Source organism: Wasmannia auropunctata, unplaced genomic scaffold, assembly GCF_000956235.1.
Source record: "Wasmannia auropunctata unplaced genomic scaffold, wasmannia.A_1.0 LD336071.1, whole genome shotgun sequence".
In the NCBI taxonomy this organism is placed as follows: domain Eukaryota; kingdom Metazoa; phylum Arthropoda; class Insecta; order Hymenoptera; family Formicidae; genus Wasmannia; species Wasmannia auropunctata.
The window spans coordinates 2,736,519-2,736,876 of NW_012026819.1; positions in this window are offsets into that span (position 1 = coordinate 2,736,519).

A 358-nucleotide genomic window follows, 5' to 3' on the forward strand; every position below is an offset into this window, starting at 1 on the left:
ATCTGACGTAGCAACTTGGCAATGTCTCCTGCTTCTCTAAAATGACAATATTGTATAATATTTGCAAATAAGTACGCGTGTCTACGCAATTTGCAAATGCTTTTACAACAGCCATTAGAAGAGCTTTGCTAAAATCCGTTACCACCATTCGCGGTGAAGGTGCATCGTCCGCTAAAATGCAATGGAGAAAGTAAGCGATTATTGTAGCGTCTTGTTTCGTCGACACTATTTGGAAAACCGGATTGCTCATTGTCTTCGTTACTAATACACATTGATATAAATAAATGTGAGGGCTTTTTGTATTATTTACAAGCTTTAGCTTCTTGACAAAACTTCCCGTGGCATCAATCGTTAAAAA